At 42.8% G+C, this 14,723-nt stretch overlaps 1 protein-coding gene across 2 annotated transcripts in view; it reads left to right on the top strand.

Annotated features, from left to right (window-relative positions):
• The window catches only part of LOC126162202 (cysteine-rich secretory protein 2-like), a 236,938-nt gene that overhangs the window by 173,834 nt on the left and 48,381 nt on the right, over positions 1 to 14,723 (top strand). The gene's annotated exons all lie outside the window — the stretch shown is intronic.

The following is a 14,723-nucleotide window of genomic DNA, read 5'->3' as shown; positions in this document are numbered from 1 at the left end:
AAAAAGTTTCTGTAGGCACTTTTGGAAAAGAGTGTACTTCCATGATGAGGTTAAAAACTTTCAAGGATAATGGAGAGGAGCAAATGAATCAATTTGAAGTAGGGACACTGATCTGGAAACGACGTGGTAGAAAGTTATAAGCGAAAATCATTCTGAAACCCCTGTCAGTGGAATACGTGTACCGGTACTGTTGCTCCTAAGATTATAGAGCAGGCAACTTTTAGAGGTGGTAGTATGGATCAAACAAGAAAAAATGTCCAGTGAAGAATTGTGAGCACTCGTTCATATTTTATACTGTGAAACACATCTTTTCTACTTCATGCTATTTCGTTTCTAGGATTCCATACTTTTGGAGGAGGTAGTACGGACCAAAAGGAGAAAGAAATGTCCAGCAAACTTGGATCTAAGATGCATACCTTATGAGCTATGACACTTGTTCATTGTTGCTAGTGTGAAACACATCTCTTTTACAGAACTTTTTTTTTTTACTTGTTTTGGTCCATACTACCACCTATAAAAGTTGCCTATCCTACAACATTAGCAACAATACTACTGGTACGTGCATTCCACAGACAAAGGATCAGAATGATTTTCGCTTATACGTTTCGGCCCGGTATTTACCGGACTAGGGTCCCTTACTTCAAATTGGTACATTTGTCTTTATCCATCATCCCTGAAAGCCTGTAACGTCATCACGAAACACTGTATGTGATGATGATATCGAACTAACTGCGGTTGGTGTCTCGTACCCATCTTATCTCGTTCTTTGGTCGGAAGGTAATGAAACAGGCTATTTCCAATAAAAATGTCGTGTGGCTAGGGCCTCCCGTCGGGTAGACCGTTCGCCTGGTGCAGGTCTTTCGATTTGACGCCACTTCGGCGACCTGCGCGTCGATGGGGATGAAATGATGATGATTAGGACAACACAACACCCAGTCCCTGAGCGGAGAAAATCTCCGACCCAGCCGGGAATCGAACCCGGGCCCTTAGGATTGACAGTCTGTCACGCTGACCACTCAGCTACCGGGGCGGACGCTATTTCCAATGTAGGTACAATTTCATTGTTTGAATAGTGCACGTGTAAGATCAATGGAATTAATTATTGGAATAACACGAGCTAAGCAATGAGGGATCGGTGCAGGACTCTTTAGCTCTGAAACTTAAGTTAATGATTACCTGAGAAGAAATACAGTAGTTTCCATGAATCAAGAAAAAAATCACATCAGAAAGAAATGTTCGAATGTTTTGTTTTGCATGCGTCGAGACTTAGCCATTGTATAAAACACATCGTCTCCAAAACCGAATACTATATTTGGAATGTATAAATTTGATATGGAAGTTTGGCGTTGTAGAGCAACGTAATATATGATGCTGTTAAAGATGCCGTCTACGAGCCAGGTAGGGAGCCAGGCAAAGCTGCTGTCAGAGGTAAGAATCTGGGAAAGAGGCCTACAAGCAGCAATACACCTCCCCCTTACGGCACGCCGCAGCCGCACGTCGTACGGGACAGTCGTAGCCAGATGGAGCCGATCACTTCAAGCAGGGGAAGCTTTCGGCCATGGGGCGCAGTAATCCTCTGGAGCCCTCTGGACATAGCGGACAATGCTACTCGTAGACAGCATTGTGTTTGATTGCGTCTAATTCTTTTTAGAACCTCTCGGTGGTTTTCTAAGATTTGCAGTTTGTATGAGTTCTCTTTTTGTTATGAAATCTTGGATGTCTCAACTATGTGCCTGAGGTAAGACTAAGGGGAAAAAATGAATTTACATTAGAGAAATACGTTTGCATTTACGCCACTTTCAGGCCCGTGGCACTACTCACTGTACCACATATTATGGTTTCTTCCCATTCTATTCGCGTAAGGGGAGCTAAAAGCCCGGTTAAATGCCTCCGTCCGTCCAGTAACTAGTCTAATCTCGTCTTCGCAGTCGCCACGGGAGCTGCACAGAGGATGCTCCAGTGTGTTGCTACATTCTTCTCATCACGCTATTTCTTGAAAGTTTGTGAGCTTCCAAGGGACTGTTGACATCTCTCTTCAAGCGCCTGTCAGTTCAGAATTATCAGTATTGCCTTCCCGCTGTATCGTAGTCAAACAGTTCGTGCTGTCTTTCTTTGTAATTTTTGTGTCTCCTGTTAGACCTGTATCCTATAGTCTCGCATATTCAAGCAATGTTCTACGATGAACCGCGCGAATGTTATTTTTACAGCCTACTTTCACAATATCCCACCAATCAACAATAGTATGCTACCTGCTTTGCCTACATTTGAGGCACTTTTTTATCTCCACAAATTTCTACGCTCAGTTATTTATGGAATTAACTGACTCCAACAGTAACTCAGCGATGTTGTAGTGGTAGAACATTTTATTTTTTCCTCTTATGAAGTATATAATTTAACATTTCTGAGTTGCCAATATATGTATCACTTTTAAATCTTATCATGGTACGAAAGGATATTTGTGTAGCGATTTTAAGTTAGTTGCATTTGTGGAGAAGCCAGCCTAACCTGTGGTTCCTGAAGAGGGACTGCAGCCTTTTCAGTAATCGCAGGGGCTATCGGCTATCGTCTGGTTTGGATGATTGATCGAGCTAACCTTGCAACATCAGGCACGTGATTCTTCTGTGTAGAACAGCGAAACGTTGAAAGCAAGGGGAAACCACAGCTGTCAATTTTCCCGAAGCCACGAAATACTTCTGTATGGTTAAATAATGACGGCATGCTCTTGGGTAAAATACTCCGGAAGAAAAGTATTTCCCTGTTCCGCTCTCCGGGCGGGCGATACTCAGGAGGATATCGTCATTAACAAAAACAAAACTGGCAGTCTACGGGTCGCAGCATGCAGTATTAGCCCGCTTCAAAGAGTAGGTAGTTCAGGAACTTTAAAAAAGGAAATGGGAGGTTGAAGTTAGATAGAAAAGAGTAAGGATGGACAGCTATGAAAAATGAAAAACGGAAGGAAGCAGACGATCACATAGGTAAAAATAGAAAACAAAGCAGAAATCATGAGATAACACAGTTGCTATTGAAGTTATTTGCCTAAAGGGAAAAAAATGAAGCAGGCTAAAGGGAATACAAGGTCTAAAAATTAGTTTCACAGATAATGCAAAATGACTAAGAGGGAATGGGTAGAGAACAATGTGGATGGCTAAGGAAAGAGAGATGCCACCTATTGGAAAATTAAAGAGAACTTTTTATGATATTCATAGAGAAGTAGCTCTATGAATATCAGGAGATCAGATGGTCATCTAGAATAAGCAAAGACGGGAAAGGCTGAAGCGTAGTGGCGAGTGCGAAGAGTGCGGGAAGGGGGGGGGGGGGGGTGGAATACACACAGGATAGGGGATCTAGATAAGGGAAACTACATTACAGAAATATAAGAGGAAGTGTATGAAGATGAGGTGGGACCTGAGTCGAAATACGGCCCCTGGAATAGACGACGTTCCCTCAGAACTATTGAGATCCCTGAGGGAGCCAACCTCGGTAAAAATATTCGACCTGGTGCACTCCAACTACAAAGAAGGCAGGTACTGTCAGGTATGAATGCTATCGAAGCATCCGTTTCATACGTTATGGTTACGAAGCGTTATTTACACAAGAATGGAGAAACTGATAGAAGCTAATCTCAGTGAAGGTCAGTTTAGATTCCGGAGAAACGTAACAACATACAAGGCAGTACGGATACTACGACTTGTCCTAGTAAATAGGTTGAATAAAGACATACCTACATTTATAGCTTCTGTATATTTAGTGAAAACTTTTGACAATGGTTGACTAGCACACACTCTTTGAAATTGTGAAGGTAGTAAGGATAAAACACGACGACAAAAAGATTACGCACAACTTGTACAGAAACCAGCTTGAAGTTACAAGAGAAAAAAGACCTGAAATGGAAGTAGCAATGGAGAAACTATACATTGATCAAACTTTGAAGGAAACGAAAGAAAAAATTTTGAAAGGTGATTAAACTTCAGGGAACATAAATAAAAACTTTCAGATTTGTCGATGACATTGTAACACTGTTAGAGACAGCAGAGGACTTGGAACGGCAGCTGAACAGCATGGATAGTGACTTGAAAGGAATATGTAAGCTGGACATCAACAAAAGCAAACAAAGGATATTTGTATGTATTCGAATTAGATGATTAGGGTTGCCGATTGTGAAGATCAAAGATTAGGATATGAGACACTGAAGGTAGAATTTTACTATTTGGCAGAAAAAAAACTGATTATGGCCGAAGTAGAGAGGTCATAAAATGCAGACTGGCAATAGCAAAAAAAAAAAAAAAAAAATTCGGAAAGAAGAAATTCTTAACGTCTAATGTAAAAGTTAGTGATAGTATTTTCTGAGGGTATTAGTATGGAGTGTAGGCTTGTATGGAAATGGAATGTTGACGATAAAAGGGTTCAGACAGGGAGAGAACAGAAACTTTTGAGAGTTGACGCTATAGGAGAATACTGAAGGTCATATGGATATCTCGAATAGCTAACATGGAGCCATTGAGTCGGATTGGGGAAAAATGGATCTGTTGATGGGACAGATCCTGAGGCATTAAGGAACAGTTTCTCCATGAAGGGAGGTGGGTGGGGGGGCGGGGGCGGGGTAATACTTGGATACGGTGACTTAGGCATGAATAAAGTAAGTATCTTCAAACACAGGTTACAGTAGTTAGTCAGAAGTAAAGAAGACTCCACATTATCAGCAAGTGTGGACAGCTGTGTCAAACCAGTCCTTGGACTGAAGACCACAACAGCACTTCACAATAGATAACTGCTTCATCCGCAAAAAGTCTGTAATTCCTGTTAATATTATCTACCAGATTATTAATATACAACATGAACAGCAAGGGCCCCAACACCCTTTCTTGGCATACACCGAAAGTCACTTCTGTATCTGTCGACATGGTGCATCCTTACTACCTAGAAATCCTCAGTCGTGCCACATGTTTAGTTTGATATCCGCATATAATTGAATAAGCGTTTGTGTGCCAGCTTTCAATTATTGCTTTATTCCCGCACGCTTTATACTTTCTTCGTTATTAAGAAGAGGAATGACCGTCTGCACGTGTCTGCTCGGAAGCGAGTCTCGTCTCCTCCGTCCAGCGCCGAAGGCAGGTACGGCGTCCTGCACGCCTGCGACCTGTTGTCTGTCGAGGGAAGTCCCGTGACGGAGGACGGTCGGTGTCGCAAAGAGCGAGGAGGTGGAAGGGAAGCCTGCACTTCCTGTCGCAGAGATACGGCGTCGCTTCCGTCCGGCCATGAATGAGCTGCATTGTGCTGTGCGCCGACATCCGCGTTGCAGCACCGGTCATTCACTTGCGTTGTGGCGTCTCCTGGCGTTAATTCTGTACAAAAGTGATAGAATTCTGCCACTGTCAACGAGGTTATTACTGCATCCTAGTCTGAGGGCCCTGGGATGTAACATTTTTCAGTTGCCGATACTTCGACTGGGTTGACACTGACTTTCTTGTTTGGTGCTAATGTTTTCACACACACATGATGCTGCACCCAACAAGCCCTGCAATTTCTTCTGTACACTCCAGACATTGTCTGCCCTTATTGTACTTCTCTTCCACTGATCCTACCAATAGCAAGTTAACTACTCTATTTGATCAAAGGTACCCGGACAAGTAATAGTCAGCATTAATATGCGATGTGTCAACCCTTTGTCTTTACGACGATTTGAGCTCTACTGAGGACTCTTTAAAATTAGTGTCTGAATGTTTGTGGAGGAATGGCAGTCTTACTCAGGAGTTTAAATCAGAGAAGGTAGTGATGTTGGACGCTGGGTTCTAACGCACCTGAAAGGTGTTTCATTGGATTCAGATCAGGAGTCTGGGCAAGCCATTCCATTTCAGAAACGTTACTGTCCACAAACCATTGCGTCACAGATGCTGCTTTATCACATGGTTGATTGTCATGCTGATACACTCATCGTCTCTAAAATGTTACTGTATTGTGCACAGTACGCAATGTCGTAAAATCTGTGTACATCCTTTCGCATTTTGCGTTTTCTTAAGCTCAGTAAGGGGAGCAGATCCTAACAAAGAAACAGACCCCCTCCGTACTTCATTACTGGCACTAAACATGATGGTATGCAGTGTTTTCCAGGCATTCTCCAGCTCCAAACCATTCCATGGGATCGCCACAGGGTATGGTGTGCTTCATCACTCCAGATCACTCGTTCCCAGACACTGACCGCCCAGTGCCGTCGCTCTGTACTCCTCCTCAAGCGTCGCCTAGCACAGCACCACATTTCAGATGCTTCAACCTTTTACTCCGCATTTCCGGTGTTCCGCGTTTAACTTCGATACAAAATTGTGCTCCAGGCGTTCACTTTCAGCAAATTTTTCCTGAGTTACGAATCAACATCTGATACCAGTAAAGCTCATTTCTTCGGCTGTGCCAGCCTACTCCTGATTTCTTTCTTGCTTCGGCCGTCCTGTTTAACTTTGCTACGTTGATAGAATTCTTTCATTAGTGATTTCTTACGTTGAGAAGGTCTACTACCCTTCATCGCCATCTTTTTTTAACGTTAAAATGTAGGCTCAAGCACCTTTCACAATGAAAAAACGCTGAAACTGACTGCTTTTCGAAAGAGCAAGCCTTCGTCATAAGCATTATTCCACAAGAGGCTCTTGTAAACCTGACCACAAATATTTAATACTTTCATTATTTTTTATCATTATCGCTCTTATAAGATTCTTGTAGAATAATTCTGATGATGAAGGATTGCTCCTCCGAAACGCGTCCGTTTTAATGCTTTTGTATTGCGGGTGGTAATTGAGGCTATATTTTAACAACCACAATCTCTTGTCCTTTAGAAATAAAATCGACGTTCTTCTTTATTTAAGTGATATTCTCTATTAAGCATACGGTTCCTTCATTTCAGCAGGCGTAAGTCTTCCTTAGATCCAGTCAGTAGGGAAATGCCGTCTTCGAACGTTTATTCTCTTTCTGATTTTTGTTATTACTTACTTAGGTGATAAGCTACAGCCCTGATTTACGCTTTCTTAACGTAAATTTGTTTTTCTTATCCTTACACCCATATTATTCTCACTGGATGTTGTACATAATTCGTCTGCCTCTGTAATTTAGCTCCAAATTTCGAAGGGTCTTAAACGTCTTATTCCACCTTACATTTTCCAGTCGTTCTATAGGTTTGCTTGGAAACAGTTCTGATCTTTCGAAATCTGGATTTCATTCCGCACGGAATATACAAGGTGAGTCATTAACTATAGCCACCTAGAATAACACAGAAAGTATGATAGTAGCTGAAAAGTTTGTGGGACAAATGTTGCATGGGACAACGGGGGCCAAAATATGACTTTGGTTTTTTGTTGCTAGGTAGGATCGCGTCAGAGATATGAAGGTCAACTTTGTTTTTTTTATTTGGGATGCTACAGTTTGGTACTTATTTTCTGACAGCGGCTGACGAGACGAATCCAATGTTGTGCAACAGTAAGGTCTTTGAAGTTCAACGAAGGTCAAAAAGGTGGCATGAACGTCCATTTACAGAGGGTATTCGAAATGATGACCATTGGTATTAATGCAGTATTGCAATATTGGTGTCATGGATTCAGTGGTATTCCTTATCACTTCGGAACTTATCGAAGCACAGGCTCTGGCAATTCTCTCTCGTATATCGTGCAAATAGTATATACAGTGTATTTCAAGGTCTTTGCATCAAACGCCTATGGGTGTAGGTCCCGTCATGGGTAATTAGAGACAAAGTATTCGCTTACACTTTCCGGCGACGCTAGTCGTCCTTTAGTATGCACCGATCCTGGGACGAGATTTCACCAAACTAGCAGGATTTACTAACCAGGTTTCCACTGTAAACTGATAGTGGTTTTCAAGCTTAAAGTGAATATCTCTAAGTAGAGAAAGATATTTTAGAAACGAATCTGGAACTTTAATTAGCTCGCTCTATCGCCGATGGTAGATTATCTTATTATAGGCAGCGCACGTTGCATATGAACGTCGCATATTGCGTTTGCCCTGACGCTCCCCAGGACCGGCCGAAGTGGCCGTGCGGTTCTAGACGCTGCAGTCTGGAACCGCGAGACCGCTACGGTCGCAGGTTCGAATCCTGCCTCGGGCATGGATGTGTGTGCTGTCCTTAGGTAAGTTGGGTTTAACTAGTTCTAAGTTCTAGGGGACTGATGACCTCAGAAGTTGAGTCCCATAGTGCTCAGAGCTATTTGAACCATTTGAACGCTCCCCAGGGGTACAGCGAATACAAAATGCGTCTAGTATCGCTGGGAAGCATCAGGAAAATTGTTCCCAATGATATGATATGATCACCCGTGCACGGCTTTTTATTTGTTTGCAACGTTCTTGACGAACGGATAACCATCAGCAGTGTCACATGCCCTCTCTCCATGAGACGCTGTGGAACGATGTGGTATTTAAACCAGGGCATCGGCGGAATGTCTGGTGGTCAGGAACTTTACGCCACCACCTCCCCTGCCCTTGTCCGCCAAATACTGGCAGCGTAAAATTCTTTCCACCACCGGGATACACACCGGCTTATCCTCCGGGTCGAGTGCCAACCCTGGTCTTCTAATGGAAAGACTTTGAAACAACCTGTATTTATATACAGGAGGTAGCACGTCCAAGTTATTTATTGGACATACTTTTATCGGAAGTAATTGCCATTTAGGGGAGAGGTGGTTCAGTTTCTGGCCAAAGAAAATATGACAAGGTTTCGAGTTACGGCCCAGACAATTAACTACTAAGGTGACCACGTGGGAATCTGCAAAATTTCTTCAAGCACTGAAACTGAAAATACACTGTATTTTCTAGACACTGAGCTGGCTGTGTACATGAAGAAGAAGACTATGTAAGAAAACGTTGGAAGGCTCACTGATGTAGTTAGCCCTAAGGAGAAAGTGACGGCGGAACTACAGGGTTTAATCCTGCCTACGTCACTTACAGAGGTAGCGAGAACCAACCTTTCAATAAGCGACAACGGTGCGGACCGTGCCTGAGCAATATTATATCGCGTGCAGGAAACCTTCAGACGGGTCCACCGAAACATACACTAGATCTGTCCCAAATAGACACACCATCCTTACCTTATGTCTCAATCGATATAGACAGCAAACGAAGTGTTGTGGCAACACTATATCAACACAAAACGTTCGAAAATACACCACACACTATGTACTCGACTCAAACTTATCTGATGTAAGCGATTCAGATGTCATGTAAAGGGAAAGTAATTACGTAGTGGCGGGATATGCACCATATCGCAAAAGTAATAAGTGCTGAATCTGTGACTGACAATTGCTGTCACAAGCGGATCTCGAAATCCGTAACTGCGCGTCAGGGAAGGGACGTATCTATCAAGAAAAATGATTAGACATTCGTACGAAAGCGATTCCATGTCGCTATAGTCGTACTCAACAACGAAGAACATCAGTTTGATGTGCACGTCCAAGTAAAATGAGGCTAGTAAAAAATACAGGAAAGGTCGTGTGGTAGTGAAATGCTGCCTACGTACTTTTTTATGATAAGCAGCAGTCTTCAGCTGGACTATTTTAGCATGTAATAGTGAATGACAAACATTTCAGGATGTGCTGATTCATTTCATTGCTTAGCAATGGGATGTGTGCGAAATTGCGATGACAACGATATTGAAATTTTAAAATGTATCTATAATATGAAGCTGCATACATGAATAAAAAGAAAGCAGATATCTGCATGTGAAACCTTAAGACAGAGACAGAAAGGGAAAAACAAATCTTCGGCTAACCAAAGACATAGCAGTATTATAACGTTTTCATACTGAGACATGGGGGAACATGCGGCATTCTTATGCGAGTACAACTGTGAATCATACTGATTACTTGAGAATTATGAAGCACTATTTTAATGGAGTGGAAAGTGTCTATGTGAGAAGCAAGATGATTAAATAGTGTAACACAACTAAGGCATTGGGGTAAAATTAAGATTTTATTAACTTTTTACTTCTTGTTGTGATATCTGATAATCGCAGTTGTAGAGTTTGCAAAAGACTATTGATAAAATTTTCGAATTTCCTTTAAGAGAAGAATACTTCAGGTTTTCTACTGACTGGTAGTTTTGGCCTCAATGGCAGTGTCTTTCTATAGAATGGTATTAGTACATGTCTCAGCCTCGTATTTCATAGTAGTCGTGTCTAAGAGGCGAAGGCAAGAAAGAACATTTTAGAGAAGTGCGTGTGGTTCGTGGTACTCTCTTTACAATCGATGTTGCTGCGATACTGGTTATACAATCGCAGTGACAAGATCATGGAACTGGGATGCAGCGTTCCAGAAGCCGCCATACGTGTGTTACAGTCTTACAGCACAGCTTCATCAGGTTCCGGCGCGCATTTTCAAATCGCGGCCAATGTGATGCAGGCTCGCCTTCATCAGCCTTGACGTCGGAATTCACATTCTATTGAGGACGCACGAAAGGCCCAGAATTTGCGAGACCCGTCGTTGCGGTGAGCAGCCTTCTGAGAAGACCCCCCCCCCCCCCCCTGCCCACAGTGCGACTCACGCAGGCACTCGCAGCACGCGTCCTCACTGCCCCCACCACGAGGCTGGCCAGCACCAGCCTTTATTCATAACCTTTTTGCCACAGTCCGGCTACTGTTCTCGGAAACAAACTTACTCTCTCTTCACGTTAACATTTTTTGCAAAATCAATAACATCTCCATTACGCTTTGCGAAACTGAAATATACGGCCCCGTATCAGTTTTCAACCTACTGAATCTTCCAGATCGTCGATACATTCAAACGAACTAGTCTCCATGGTAACTGAATTACTTATGTTTCATTCGTCATTTTACGTTCTCCTTAAATGGAGTCTTCCTTTTGTGGCAGCTTTAATTTTGATATTACCTATGTACGTTCCCTAATACAGATAAATATGCAGTCCGGACCCCCTCTGCACCTTCTACGTTCGGTGTCTTCTGAGGCCAGAGGTGAATCATTCCGAAGCGCTCAGTGGCGACATCGGTAGCTCTGGGAAGTGCACCGACATGAGTGTCGACCTGGGTAGCACACGGATTCGCATCCAGGAGGATCGGGGTTCATACACCGTCTGGCCATTCAGAAACACGTTTTTCTTGGTTTCTAGAAACAGCTTAGTGAGAGTACCGGCATGATTATTTGGAAACGGACAATCTAGATTCAGATACCATTCCTTGTGCACAACCTGTGATTCGGCTTCTCGTGACAGGAGATTAAATCTCGATCTTCCTTCCTTTCTCTAGCAGCACTGGTTTCTCGCTTAGGTAAACGATAAGATGAACGGTATTTAGACAGCATCGGAAAGTCATTTTGTGGCGAAGTAATAAGGCCAGAGAGTCGTGTTTATCCGAGAACAGGGATTAACATAGCTTACAGCTGTTTTGTTCTTAAGTTTTTAGTGGTTTCCGTCAGTGAGTTGCAGCGAACAATGGGATTGTTTCTTCTACAAGGCTACGGCCGATATCCCCCACTTACTCACCTACTGCTCCATTGTTATTGACCCACATGTCTACGGGACATTTATCATTAGTCTTGCTTCCTTCCAGTTTTCATTCGAACACAATGAAAGGCAGAAGTGTTATTCGTGAAGCTACAATGCGTGGAAAACATTCCTGAACAATATTTACCAAGCAAGCGGTTGTTTTGTAATGTGTGTTAACTTTGGCTCGAAATGTTCTTCGAGATCCCGCGCTGTAGTTTATTACGAGTGGTGCAAACAGCAGTGTTTTTTGCAATAGACCGAAATATTTTACGAAATGATGCGTCCATCCGGCCCGTGGCTGGAGGTGAGGTATCCGTTCTTAGTCAAAATTAGTGAAACTATTGCGAACAATACTAACGAAATTAGAGCTCTAAGAAAGTATGTATTTGCGTACGCGAAAAAAACACGATATCCGAAAAAAACTGTCTGCTATGACGGACGAGCTAGAACAGCCTGCCGCTGTTTGGCGTAAGAGAAAATGAGGCGGAAGACACAGACAGGTTGCTTATACACGGTGCGCGTGATAAATGGGGTGTGAAAGTAAGCATGGCATACACTGGCGGGAGCCATCGGGTGGGACGAAGAGTATTAGGCCCTACTAAACCTCGGCCAATGATTGCAAAGTTCGTCTCACGCCGAAACAGGGCTATAAGAAAAAAGCAGTAAAGACAGGATTGCCAATAAGAGAAGATCTGAGAGTCAAATGGCTAAAGATTTTGAACAACGCCATATCCCACTTCGGCCTTAAAAATATGTGGATGCAGAATGGCAGAGTAATTATCGAGACAACAGCTGGAAATACAAAAGTTTCATATCTGATATAAATGAATAACATTTCGCCCTTTAGAACAGTGAATTAATTGTATAACTATTGTCATTACACTATATCATCAATTATATTTAGAGATCACTATGCAATGCGGAAGGCAAGGAGTACTGTGTTGTCTGGTGTTGTGTGCAGAAGCAGTGACAGCAAAGTGGGTTGGTCAGGGGAGCTCAGCGCCTTCGAATGTGGACTAGCTAGTTACTGGATGTCTCCCGACTAACAAAAAAATCAGGGACATTTGAGTCCTTCTAAAATTGGTGACGTGACTGTAAAGTGGAAACGCGAAAGAACAACCATAACGAAACGAATAGAAGCTTCACTTTTATACAGCACCAAGGAACCCTGGACTTTGACACGTGACATACATTTCAGCTTTATACGTCTTTCATCTCCTGAGAATAAGGGATTCCAACAGTAGGACAGACAGACAAACAAAGAGACTCACGAAAAAAAATGTGTTTGTATAAAGGTTCAGTTTATATAGACTGAGATGAGGAACCCCAAAAATCATGTGAAATAAGCAGAAGAAATCACTCCAGATAAGACTATGCGTAGAAAGTGAAGAAGAATGGCCTAGAATGGTCGGGCAGCTCCCAATAAGCCAGACATTTCTGTAGTGAATGCTAAGAGACGCTTGAGGTGGTGCAAAGGGCGACACCACTGGGCAGCAGATGACTGGAAACCACGCTGCCTGCACCCTGTGGCAATCCGATGGAGGGGTTACGGTTTGGCGAATACCTGGAGAACGTTATCCGTCATCAAGTACAATAACAGTAGTGAAGTAGGAGGAGGTGGTTGTTATGGTATGGTGATGATTTCCTTGGTTAATGTGTGCCTCCCTTATTCAGCTTAGGAAACGGTAAAGGCGGAACGAATCGAACACAATTTTGAGCATTTTATACTTTCTACAGTAGAGGAAGAGTTCGGAGACGATCACTATGCATGACACTGCTCCCTGACATAAACCACCGTCTGTGAGTCAATGGTTTGTGGACAATGACATTCCTAAAATGGACTAGCTTGCCCTGAGTCCGGACCTGAACCCAATGAAACACCTTGGGCTGAGTCAGAACGTCGACTTTGCTTCAAACTCCAGTGTCCAACATCGCTGCCTTTTCTGGTTTCGGCTCTTGAGGAAGAATGGACCACCATCCCTCCACAGACATTCAGACCCTTCATTGAAACTGTTCGCAGCAGAGCTCAAGTCGTCATAAATTTGAAGTGTGGACACACCCCATATTAATGTCCATTGATAGATGTCCGGGTACTTTTGATCAGACAGTGTAATTTCTATAAGTGTTTGTAGGTTTCAGTGTCTATGCTGAAAACGTAGAAGAGAGATGGAATAAATCCTATACCTTCTGCTCTCCGGTAACACGTATGCCCCCGACACCCGGACAAAAGTCAAATTATATAACACCTTCATACACCGACGAGAGGTCTTACATTTAATCCAAAATCTTGGGACGAGTTCGGGTAATAAGAAAAAATGTCACCAACTTTACTGGTCTTGAGATTAAAGTTCCTATATTGGAAGTATCCCGCACCTCTTGGTTTACAGGTTGCAGCAGGTAGTTGAATATCGCTTCACCGATCTGTGCTATCAGTCGCAGCTGCAGAGACATGTTTCTTAAGTATTTCACTTTGAGCAGTATGTTGACTGACGTTTTCGAACAGACTATGGCATATTACTTCTTTGTTTTGAGTAGATGCAGTTTCAAAAAGCTTAACAATAAAAATCATTATAGGCAGTGAGTGCCCGAGGCAAATATCCGATAAGAAATTGTCCGTTTTTCTTTATAAGTGTGTGTGTGTTTGTTTGTGTGTGTGTGTGTGTGTGTGTGTGTGTGTGTGTGAGTGGAGAGAGAGTGAGAGAGAGATGTAGGCGGGGGGGGGGGGGTGCTTTCAACTGATTACAGCTTTTACTCTCATCATTGTGGCGAACTTTTCTAAATACATCGACATGTTACATAACAAAAAAATGTGTTCTTGCTCAGCGAGAGCTGGAACCGAGCATTTGCCGGTATCTGGCACTGATACAATCAAGTTCAACTCATCCTGACCACAACGTTATTGCAGCTGTGCTCCTGTGAATATTGTGGCCGTGCCTATAAGAGAGGAAACACCTACAATATAGTTCATTCACTTTTACTGTGTTTTAATTATTTTTGCCTTCCCTATCAGTTTTTTGCCTCATTAAATGTAAGGAAAAGAAATCCACTGTCCTGTTCATTCTTATCCTGATCGCAATAGATTAAAACCGAGGTTTCTTTTGCATTTCCTTATTTATTTATTCTTCTTTCGAGTTCCGGAACGAAAACCTAAGAGGATCGCTTTGTTGTCCCTCTCTCTATCTACCTGCCTGTCCGACGGAAGTTAAGTTTGCACGGAACCGTCAGTGCGCGAGTCATTC

The sequence above is a fragment of the Schistocerca cancellata genome, chromosome 2 (assembly GCF_023864275.1).
Source record: "Schistocerca cancellata isolate TAMUIC-IGC-003103 chromosome 2, iqSchCanc2.1, whole genome shotgun sequence".
In the NCBI taxonomy this organism is placed as follows: Eukaryota; Metazoa; Arthropoda; class Insecta; order Orthoptera; family Acrididae; genus Schistocerca; species Schistocerca cancellata.
Note: the sequence above shows the minus strand (reverse complement) of the source record. Positions and strands in the feature narration are given on the sequence as shown.